The following is a 10328-nucleotide window of genomic DNA, read 5'->3' as shown; positions in this document are numbered from 1 at the left end:
CCATCACCACCTTCACCTCCATCATCGCCATCTTCCCCTTCATCCTCATCGCCTTCATCATCCTCATCACCCCCATCATCCTCATCATTCCCTTCATCCCCATCATCCCCATCACCCCATCTTCCCCATAACCCCCAACATCTTCATTATCCCCTTCATCCTCATCACCTATCACCTCCATTATTCCCTTCATCCCCATCCTCATCATCATCATCCAAATGATCCCCTTCACTTCACTACTGAAATAATTTCCTTCATCCCCATCTTCTCCTTCACCCCATCCCCTCGTCACTCCCATCGTCTCCATCCTCCTCCTCACCTCCATCATCCCCATCCTCCTCCTCAATCATCCCCTTCATCCCCATCCCCATCATCATCATCCCAACCATCCCCTTCACTCCATCGCTGCAATCATCCCCTTCATCCCCATCATCTTCTTCACCCCATCATTCCCATCATCCCCTCCATCCCAATTCCCCTCTCACTTCCACCATCCCTTCATCCTCATCACCCCATCACTCCCATCATCCTCATCCTCCCCATCACCCCAATCATGCTCTTCATCCCCATCATCCTCCTCACCCCCATCATTCCCTTCATCCCTTTCATCCCATAACATCAACCATCCCTGTCATCTCTTTCATCTCCTTCATTCCCATCGTTCTCCTCACCCCAATCACCCCTGTCATCCCCTTCACCCCATCACCCCAATCTTCCCCATCATCCCATCACATCAACCATCTGTCATCTCCTTCATCCCCTACATCCCCTTCATCCCCATCCTCCCCATCACCTCAATCATTCCCTTCATCCTCTTCATAACCTACATCCCCTTCATCCCCATCCTCCTCCTCACCCCAATCATCCCCATCCTCCCCATGACCCCAATCATCCCTTTCATCCCATCACTTCAACCATCTCCTTCATCTCCTTCATCTCCTTCATCCCCTTCATCCCCATCCTCCTCCTCACCCCAATCATCCCCTTCACCCCCATCCCCTCCACCAACCCAATCATTCCCATCACCTCAACCATCCCTGTCATCTCCTTCATCCCCTTCATCCCCATCCTCCTCCTCACCCCAATCATCTCCATCATCCCCATCCTCCCCACCACCCCAACCATCCCTGTCATCCCCTACATCCCCTTCATCCTCATCCTCCTCCTTACCCCAGTCCTCCCCTTCACCCCCATCCTCCTCCTCACCCCAATCATTCCCTTCATCCCATCACTTCAACCATCCCCTACATCCTCTTCATCCCCATCCTCCTCCTCACCCCAGTCATCCCCATTATCCCCATCATCCCCATCACCCCAATCATTCCCATCACTTCAACCATCTCCTTCATCCCCTTCATCCCTTTCATCCCCATCCTCCTCCTCACCCCAATCATCCCCTTCATCCTCATCTTCCCCATGACCCAAATCATCCCTTTCATCTCATCACTTCAACCATCCCCTTCATCCCCTTCATCCCCTTCACCCCCATCCTCCCCACCACCCCAACCACCCCTGTCATCCCCTTCACCCCCACCCTCCCCACCACCCCACCACCCTCCTCACCCTCCCTCCTCCATCTCCACCGATGAAGACGCAGACCCCGAGCGTATGTCAGGAATCAGTGCCTGTCGCAGGCGCCTAATCTGTTTTTCTAAGCCGCCCACGAGCAGCACGTTTGCCGAATTAGGCCGACAGCTGCTACGGGTCCTTCTCCCCCTCCGCGCCCGCTCGGCGCCGCCTGCCGCAGATGCCGGGGCCGGGAGCGGCGGGTACCGGCACCGCGCCGTGGCCTCGCGCCTCCCGCCGCTCCGGCACGCGGACCCCGGCACGCGAGGCCCGGACCCTCCCCGGGACACACACCCCACCCACCACCCATCCCCCGGCAGCGCCGAGCCGAGCACACCCCTGTGCATCCACCTCTTTTTTCCTTTTTTTTTTTTTTTTTTTTTTTTGGATAGCAGTAGAATGCAATATGCAAATGAGATGGTTATTACCGCAATGTTCGTCAAGCTGAGCTGAGAAGACATTAATAGCCTGATGAATATGCATGTGAATTTGTTAATTAAGTTAATTATTCTGCTGAAAATGCATTCGTCTTCCAAGGACATTTTCCCAATGATTTTTACATGCTTCAGTCATTAGTCATGCTGTATTTTATCAGGGAAATGAGTTTGCTTAAGTTGCAAAAAACAAAAAAACAAAACCAAAAAACAAAACGGGAAAAGGGGTGAAAGAAAGCAGGAAAACGGGAAAAATGGGGGGAAATAAAAAAGGAACAACAAAAACAGGGAAAAAATGGAAAAGAAGGAAAAAACAAAGCACAGAGCAGGGCAGGAACTGCAGCTCTGGGGGAAACTTAGGGGAAGAGCAGGGCTGCAGGTGGGTGCAGGTGGGTGCATCCCCCTCATCTCCCCCCTTCTTCCCCTCTGATGACAAACTTTTTTTTTTCTTTTCTCTCTCTCTTTTTTTTTTTTTTTCCAGTGCCAAATTTCCAACACATTAATTAATTGTTGTAGCCAATTAACTGTAGTTGTGCAAATGAGTTTAGCACTAATTACCATGCAGTGCCTGTAATCACATAAAAAACTTGCTGAGAGGTGGAGGGAGCGGAGGAGGGGGAGCGGGCGCCGTGGCGGGGGGACACGGCGGGGTCCCGGCTCCCGGTGGCTCCCGGTGGCTCCCGGTGGCTCCCGGTGGCTCCCGGTGGCTCCCGGTGTCGCGGTGCTCGGTTGAGGTTGGGGACAGGTGACGGCGACACCGATGTCACCAGGGCAGGCCGGGGACATGGAGGGAGTGGCCGCGGTTCAGGGTGACGCGGGGGCAGATGGCACCGCCTGTGCCCGTTCCGTGCTGTGCCAATCCGCGCCGTTCCGTGCTGTGCCAATCCGTGCGGCTCGGAGCCGCGCTGAGCCGTTCCCTGCCGTGGGAGGGCACCGAGCCCATCGTGCATCTCCTCTCTGCCCACCCGGTGACCTTCAGGGACATGCGGGGACCCTCTTGTCACCCAGCACTGGCACCGCCCGGCCCGGACAGAGGGTAGCCGGGGCCGTGTCCTCTCCGCCAGCCCGGCTGGCAGCCGGCGGGCACCGCGGACGGGCTGGCACCCTGCCCGGCCGGAGGATTAGCCGTGCCATGGATACGGACTCCGCAGGGAACGCTGTGCTGCAGGCCTGGGGCTCTGGTGGCACGGCACGGCACGGCACGGTGCAGCCTGGCACCACCCGCTTTGGCACCGCCCGTGGTGGCACCGCTGTCCCAGCCCGGCCGTGCCCATCCCGCTGGGCACCCGCAGCCTCCCCCGCCCGGGAGGCAGAGAGTTAACGCGGGACCCGCCGCGCTATAAATTTTGCATCGTGCGGGGCTGGGGGGAGCTGGGCGGGAGCCAGGGGCGTCTCTAGGTAACAATAAACACCCGGGCAGGAGCAGCTGGTGCCCCGACCGCCTCTGCATCACAATGCCGGAATCACGCTAATCAAGCGCCCGCACCGCGCCCGCACCACGCCCGCACCGCCCGGGCACCGCGAGGCTCGGACCGGGGCTGGGCACGGGCTGGGGATGGGGATGGACCTGGTGAGGGCCTGGCTGTGCTGGGGGTGCGGCCGTGGGGAGGGATTGACCGGGGAGGATGTGGCTGTGGGGAGGGTTTGGCCGTGGTGAGGGTCCAGTTATGGCAAGGGGCTGGTCTGGGTGAGGGGCTGGTCAGGGTGAGGGTCCGGCCAGGGGAAGGGTCTGGTCAGGGTGAGGGTCTGGTTGTGATGATGGTCCAGTCGTTCTGAGGGTTCTGGTGTGGCAAAGATCTGGCCATGGTGAGGGTCCAGTTATGGCAAGGGGCTGATCAGGGTGAGGGTCTGGCCAGGGTGAGGGTCTGGCTGTGATGATGGTCTGGCCATGCTGAGGATCCTGGTGTGATCTGGCTGTGTGAGGGTCCAGTCATGGTCAGGGTCTGGCCATGATGGGGGTTCTGGTGTGGCAAAGATCTGGCCATGGTGAGGGTCTGTCCATGATGAGGGTCTGGCCATGGTGAGGGTCCAGTTATGACAAGGGTCTGGCCATGGTGAGGATCTGGCCAGGGTGAGGGTCTGGCTGTGATGATGGTCAAGCCCTGATGAGGGTTCTGGTGTGGCAAAGATATGGCTGTATGAGGGTCCAGTCATGGTCAGGGTCTGCCCATGGTGAGGGCCTGGCCATGGTGAGGGTCTGTCCATGGTCAGGGTCTGGTTATGATGATGGTCCAGCCATTCTGAGGGTTCTGGTGTGGCAAAGATCTGGCCGTGGTGAGGGCCTGGCCATGGTCAAGATCTGGCCATGATCAGGGTCCAGCCACAGTGAGGGTCTGTCCATGGTGAGGGCCTGGCCATGGTGAGGGCCTGGTCATCATCAAGGTCCAGTTATGGCAAGGGTCTGGTCATGGTGAGGGTCTGGCCATGGTGAGGGTCTGGCTGTGATGATGGTCAAGCCATGCTGAGGATCCTGGTGTGATCTGGCTGTGTGAGGGTCCAGTCATGGTCAGGGTCTGGCCATGGTGAAGGTCTGTCCATGATCAGGGTCCAGCCACAGTGAGGGTCCAGCCATGGTGAGGGCCTGGTCATCATCAAGGTCCAGTCATGGTGAGGGTCTGGTCAGGGTGAGGGTCTGGCTGTGATGATGGCCCAGCCGTTCTGAGGGTTCTGGCGTGACAAAGATCTGTCCATGGTGAGGGTCTGTCCATGGTGAGGGTCTGGCCATGGTGAGGGTCTGGCCACGGTCAGGGTCTGGTTATGATGATGGTCCAACCATTCTGAGGGTTCTGGTGTAGCAAAGATCTGTCCATGGTGAGGGCCTGGCCATGGTGAGGGTCTGGTCAGGGTGAGGGTCTGGCTGTGGTGATGGTCAAACCATGCTGAGGATCCTGGTGTGATCTGGCTGTGCAAGATCAGGGTCTGGCCATGATGGGGGTTCTGGTGTGGCAAAGATCTGGCCATGGTGAGGGCCTGGCCATGGTGAGGGTCTGTCCATGATGAGGGTCTGGCCATGGTGAGTGTCCAGCCATGGTGAGGGTCTGGCCATGGTCAGGGTCTGGCTGTGATGATGGTCCAGCCATTCTGAGGGTTCTGGTGTGGCAAAGATCTGACTGTATGAAGGTCCAGTCATGGTCAAGGTCTGTCCATGGTGAAGGTCTGTCCATGATCAGGGTCCAGCCACAGTGAGGGTCCAGCCATGGTGAGGGTCTGTCCATGATGAGGGTCTGTCCATGATGAGGGTCTGGCCATGATGAGGGTCTGGCCATGGTAAGGGTCTGGCTGTGATGATGGTCAAGCCATGCTGAGGGTTCTGGTGTGGCAAAGATCTGTCCATGGTGAGGGTCTGGTCAGGGTGAGGGTCTGGTTGTGATGATGGTCAAGCCATGCTGAGGGTTCTGGTGTGGCAAAGATCTGGCCGTGGTGAGGGCCTGGCCATGGTCAAGATCTGGCCATGATCAGGGTCCAGCCACAGTGAGGGTCTGGCCATGGTGAGGGCCTGGCCATGGTGAGGGCCTGGTCATCGTCAAGGTCCAGTTATGGCAAGGGTCTGGTCAGGGTGAGGGTCTGGCCAGGGTGAGGGTCTGGCCAGGGTGAGGGTCTGGCTGTGATGATGGTCAAGCCATGCTGAGGATCCTGGTGTGATCTGGCTGTGAGAGGGTCCAGTCATGGTCAGGGTCTGGCTGTGGTGATGGTCAAGCCATGCTGAGGGTTCTGGTGTGGCAAAGATCTGGCCATGCTGAGTGTCCAGCCCATGGTGAGGGTCAGTCCATGGTGAAGGTCCAGCCATGGCCCCCAGGGCTCACACACCACCACCCCTCACCAGGGGGAAGTGTCGGTGGCTCAGGCCCCGCCTGCTCCAGGCAGAGCACCCAGGGGTGCCAGGCAAGATGGGTCTGACCCCTCCAGCCGTGCCCGCTGTCACCAGTGTCACAGGATCGGACTCTGGAAAACGCCAAGGCCACCGTGTGCCACCCTGACACCAGCACTGGGGAGCCAGCCCAGGCTGGGACCCCCAGCATCTCCCTTCAAGTGCCCAGTGGCTTCAAGGGGTGGAGTTTGGCCACCACCTTTCCACCGGCCACGTGCCAAGAGCTGGGATCTGTGGGGGCTGTGACGTGCCCCCTATTCCTCCTGGCACGCTGGGGCCATGGGGACCATGGTGGCTGTGGGAGTGTGGTGACAGTGGTGGCTGTAGGGGTGTGGTAGCCCTGGTGGCCCAGGGAGTGTGGTGACAGTGGTGACCGAGGGGGTGTGGTGGCCCTGGTGGCCCAGGGAGTGTGGTGACAGTGGTGGCTGTGGGAATGTGGTGACAGTGGTGACCGTGGCGGTGTGGTGACAGTGGTGGCTGAGGGGGTGTGGTGACAGTGGTGACCGAGAGGGTGTAGTGGCCCTGGTGGCCCAGGGGGTGTGGTGACAGTGGTGACCGGGGGGTGTGGTGACAGTGGTGGCCGAGGGGGTGTGGTGACAGTGGTGGCTGTGGGAATGTGGTGACAGTGGTGACCGAGGGGGTGGTGACAATGGTGACTGTGGGGGTGTGGTGGCAGCAGCAGTGTCCTAGGGGGTGTGGTGACAGTGGTGACCGAGGGGATGTGGTGGCAGTGGTGGTTGTGGGGGTGTGGTGGCCCTGGTGACCGAGGGGGTGTGGTGACAGTGGTGGCCGCCGTCCCCTCTGGCTGCCGTCTGCATTCCAGCGCAGGAGGCAGCTGTGCCACCCCCCCAGTGCCGCTAAATATTAATGCTGCCCTACATTGTGCCGCGGCACCTGCCACGGGCCGGCCCCGGCGGGGATGGGCAGCTGCCCCGGCACCGCCCGGCCGAGCCCCCGCGGGGCTGTGCCAGAAGGGGGGTGCCAGCTGTGTGCCCTCCCCAGAGCCAGCCAGGAGCGACAAAACAACCAAGGGGACACGGGGAACCCTCGTGGTGGCGGGGAGAGGGGGTGGGAGCCCTCCGTGACCCAGGGATCCTCCCAAGAGCAGATCTGGGGCAGGATTTGCCTCCACCATTGCCATCGCCAGCCGTGGCTGAGGATGTGGCACTTGTCACACGAGTGCCAGGCGGCAGCGGGGGGCGGCCCCGCCTTGAGCCCCAGCCAAAAGTCCAGAGAAGAAAAGTAGGGGGTGATTGATGGCAGCGTTTGGCGCGTAAGGGCACCCGGCGGCCCAATCCTCCCGCGGCCCCAATTCCTCCCCTGCCCCTATTCAGAGATCATGTTGTCTCATGTTGGTCCCAGAGGCGCCATTAATTAAAAATACATCCAATTAAATGGCAGGTGAAAGCGTGCAGGCACAGCCCCCCCCGTGCCTTGGCTCAGCTGCGCGGTGGCAGCGGGGAGGGCGCTGTGCCCGCCCGGGGTGCGGTGCCAGCTCCTGTCCCCGCTGCCATCGCGGCCTTGTCCCCATCCGGGTGTCCCCAGCACAGGCCGGGCAGGACAGGTGGCATGTGGTGGCAGCGAGGGGAATGTCCCCAAAATCGAGGCGTGCTCAGCCCAGCGTGGCACTGCCACCTCCTCAGCATGGGGACACGGGGTGGGTGACACCAGCCACGCTGGGAGGTGGCACGGGGGGCACTCGGGGCTGGGGAACCCCCCGGGTGGTGGCGGCTCCGCGTTCCCGTTAATTGGAGCCGTTAATGGCGAGCGCTCCCCGCTCCGGGGGCTGGCAGGAGGCACCAGCTGTGCCACCGCCCGCGCCGCCTTTTAATCAAGCTGCCAGTGCGAGGGGACACGGCCAGGTGGCCCCATGGCACAGGGACAGTGCCACCCCCCTGCCATCCCCCCCCAGAGCATGCCCGAGGAATCTGCACCCCATCCATGCCTGCGCTGCCAACCAAAAACCCTCAAAATGCGGAATCTTGATTCAGGATGGGATGGATAATTCTGGGGGTCTCACACCCCACAAAACCCAACCCCAACACCTCCTCCACCCCCCACCCAACACCTCCAAGGGTTTTTTTGGGGGTGGCTTTATCCTTCTCAATCCTTTTCTTCTTTCCCCTTTGCAAATGCCAGGGAAAGGTGTGAACGGATTTTTGGAAGGAAACGTCTAAATTGGATGAAAAACCTTTAATGCCGACAGCCGGAGCAGCTGGAAGGACAAATATAGCCGGAGAGGAGGAGGAGGAGGAGGAGGAGGAGGAGGACGGGGACGCGGTGGGAGGTGGTGGCCGTGCCGAGAGCGACACCTGGTGACAGCCACCCCCCCCCCCGGGCCACGTGTGAACACGCGTGTGCCACCCCAGGTGTGGGCACACCTTGGCACACCCTTCCAGCCGGGATTTCCAGCGAGGCAGGCTCAGGGTGGAAATCCCGAGGGATGAGGGTGTCCCTCGGGGATCTGCTCCATGGGAAGGCTTCGTCCTTCATCCTCATCCTCATCATCCTCATCCTCATTCCACATCCATCCCCATTCCCGGAGCAGCCCCGGGACGCTCCGGACATCCCAACCCCGACGCTTTGAGGGCACTGCGGGGATGATGATGATGATGATGATGATGAAGAGCTGTGCCAGACCCTACATTTGGAGCCGAGAATGTCGGGATGAAGCAGCCAGGAATGTCGGGATGGAGCAGAGCAGAATCCAAGCGGGAAGAACCCAACGCTGGAGATTTACAGCTCCGGCTCCGGGCAGCCCCCGGCCATTTGGCACGGCAGCTGCTGCCGAGCAAGTTCAATGCCAAAATAAATTAAATGGGATAAAACGGCCTGGTCACCTTTGGATCGGGATGCCGCAGGAGCCGGGGCCACGTGGGGCTTTGTTTGCCGGCACAGGGAAGGGAAAGGAAGGGAAGGTGGGATGTGAGGATGCTCGGGATGGCATCGAGTCCCTTCTGGCGCACCGGGTGAAGCCCCGGAGCCGCGGGCAGGGACAGGAGGCTGGATTAAGGATTCGGGATTAGGGATCCAGCCGAGTGCACGGGGCCCAGCTGCCCCTTCCATAAATCAGGGTGGGCGCTGGGGGCTCGCTCCTGCTTTTCCCAGCACCGGGAAGCGCCCGGCGCCGCCGCCACCCCCCTGCCATCTGCACAGGGATGTATTTTAAGATGTGTCAGCGCAGGGATCGGAACCAGGCGAAAGGAGAGCGAGAAAGCCGGGGCTGGAATGGGAGGGAGGGTGGGGAGCACAGGGAGGGTCGGTCCGAGCTCAGCCCCGCAGGAAAGAGGCGATTTCAGGAGCATCATCCCAAATTCCTGGGCTGGGACAAACCCTCCTGAGTCCTTCAGGAGCTTCAGTGGGATGGGAGCAGCGCAGAGAAAATCGTGGAGGGGTTTTTGTGGATGGATGGATGGATGGATGGATGGATAGATGGATGGATGGATGGATGACACAGGCACAGCTCCCTGCCCGAGCCCCAGGGAGGGTCGGTCCGAGCTCAGCCCTGCAGGAAAGAGGCGATTCCAGGAGCAGCTCAAATTCCTGGGCCGGGACAAACCCTCCTGAATCCTTCAGGAGCCACAAGGGGATGGGAGCAGCACAGAGAAAATCTTGGAGGGGTTTTTGTGGATGGATGGATGGATGGATGGATGGATGGATGGATGACACAGGCACAGCTCCCTGCTGAGCCTCCATCCCCTCCAGGCACCCCAGGGTTCTCACCAGTGCCCCAAGAGCTGCCAGGAGGTTTTGGGCTCAATCTCAATCTCAATCCTTCCCCTTCCTGCAGCACCATCCCCTCTCCCACCTTCCCCTCAGCTCCAGGATTGTTTTTCTCACCTTAACCAAACCATTCCCTGCTCCAGCTCGGGCATCTCCCACCCCTGTGAGTGGGGGAAACCCAGGGCTAATGATGGCTTGGAGCTTAATTAGAGAGTGGAATGTGGGGGCTTGCAATGCCAAATCCCACCCCTCTCACCAGGAGGGAATCAAAGGCTTTCCAAGGAAAACACAAGTTACCGTGTGATTCCAAAGGGGAAGCAAGGGAGCAAAAGGCAAGCAAGATACAGTAACAGGAAATATTTAATTTTTTTCCAATCTCCACTTCTCCATTTTTATAAACTGAAAAGAAAAAAATTTTAATATATTACAAAATATCTGTACAGAGACAAAGGTACAACCGAAGAAAGGCGCGCTCAGTCTCCAAAGGAAACTCGGGAGAGGTAAAGTCTGACCAGAGGCTTCTCTGCTGGGAACTGCTACAGGGGGAGAGTTTGGGATTGAACCCAGAGCCAGGATGGGGGGAAGGAGGGGGGAGCTGTAACTGCACCAGCTTAAATCCTTCCACATGCACAAATCCCACCCAACACCGAGAATCCTTTTGTCTTCCTTGTGCAGAGCGTTGGAGAAAAGGTAAAATTAAAAATAAAATTAAAAATAAAAGGGTGGGGGGAAATAAA

General features: G+C 59.2%; 1 long non-coding RNA gene across 1 annotated transcript; it reads left to right on the top strand.

Moving 5' to 3' along the window:
• Positions 1-3485: 3485 nt before the first annotated feature.
• On the top strand, positions 3486-8696 carry LOC117006586. The gene is made up of 2 exons (XR_004420008.1): positions 3486-3570; positions 8008-8696. It is a non-coding gene; the product is annotated as an uncharacterized LOC117006586 (long non-coding RNA).
• The last annotated feature ends 1632 nt before the right edge of the window (positions 8697-10328 follow it).

This window comes from Catharus ustulatus, chromosome 23 (genome assembly GCF_009819885.2).
Source record: "Catharus ustulatus isolate bCatUst1 chromosome 23, bCatUst1.pri.v2, whole genome shotgun sequence".
NCBI classification, from domain to species: domain Eukaryota; kingdom Metazoa; phylum Chordata; class Aves; order Passeriformes; family Turdidae; genus Catharus; species Catharus ustulatus.
Note: the sequence above shows the minus strand (reverse complement) of the source record. Positions and strands in the feature narration are given on the sequence as shown.